This window comes from Echinops telfairi, unplaced genomic scaffold (genome assembly GCF_000313985.2).
Source record: "Echinops telfairi isolate 266 unplaced genomic scaffold, ASM31398v2 ScPeMD7_7416;HRSCAF=8454, whole genome shotgun sequence".
NCBI lineage: Eukaryota > Metazoa > Chordata > Mammalia > Afrosoricida > Tenrecidae > Echinops > Echinops telfairi.
The window spans coordinates 1,179,486-1,180,557 of NW_022111316.1; positions in this window are offsets into that span (position 1 = coordinate 1,179,486).

Here is a 1,072-nt window from a genome sequence, read left to right on the forward strand (position 1 = left end):
ATAGGTTACACAGCAATGAGAGGGGGTGGTCTAGGGACATACAAGCTATAGGAAGAGGAGGGATTGGGGGTATACATGTGACAAGATGGTAATTGGCCAATGTCACCGCGTTGCCCAAAGAGCAGCACTCACTTTTCAGGGAAGGAACAGGGCACAGGATTCCTTCCTCAAGGATCCACCAGCAGCTATGAATCTCTTTCCCTCAAAATCTCTCTTCGCAGCCTAAGGAACCCCTTTTCCCTCAGTGGGCAGGAGATCAAACTCTTACTTATCATATTTAAATGTTTTCCGTTCCCCAAACTTACTGCCATTCAATAGGCGATTCATCGTGACCCTGTAGGGCAGGGCAGAACTGTCCCCCATGGATTTCTAAGACTAACTGCTTACAGCAGCCCTGGTGGCTCAGTGGTTACGTGTTGGGCTCCTAAATGTGAGGTCAGCAGTTTGAAACTACCAGCACTCTGAGCAAGAAAAACAGTCCACTCCAGTAAAGAGGTACCGTCTCAGAAACTCACGGGGACCATGGCCTGTCTTACAGGGTTCGTAGGAATCAGCATCGAATGGATGGCAGTGAGCTTTGTTTTCTAATAACAGTTTACGGGAGTAGAAAGCTTCGTCTTTTCCCCATGGCAGTCTGTAGTATGAGGTGGGGGTGCCAGCCCCCCACCACTACCCATGGGTTCAGTAAACACAATTGTATGGTTGAGATATATAAGTGTTAAAGTCATCGAGAGCATGAGTGATAGAAGAGATATTACAATAATGCAGTCAGACACATTACATGTTAGCATTGCTTACCTCAGCCCTGCTTGGTGGTCCACATGGAGAGAGGGGGAAGGGAAGGAGGACTGGAAAGGGAACAAGGGAGAGGAGAGGGGGAGAGGAAAGAGCAGCGAGGTCTCTATTGCCAACTCAGGCTTATATACCTTTTGGGGGCGTGCAAGCCCTGTAATTACAGGTAAACATGCGTCACAGGAAGGGGTTGCACTATAGGTTACACAGCAATGAGAGGGGGTGGTCTAGGGACATACAAGCTATAGGAAGAGGAGGGATTGGGGGTATACATGTGACA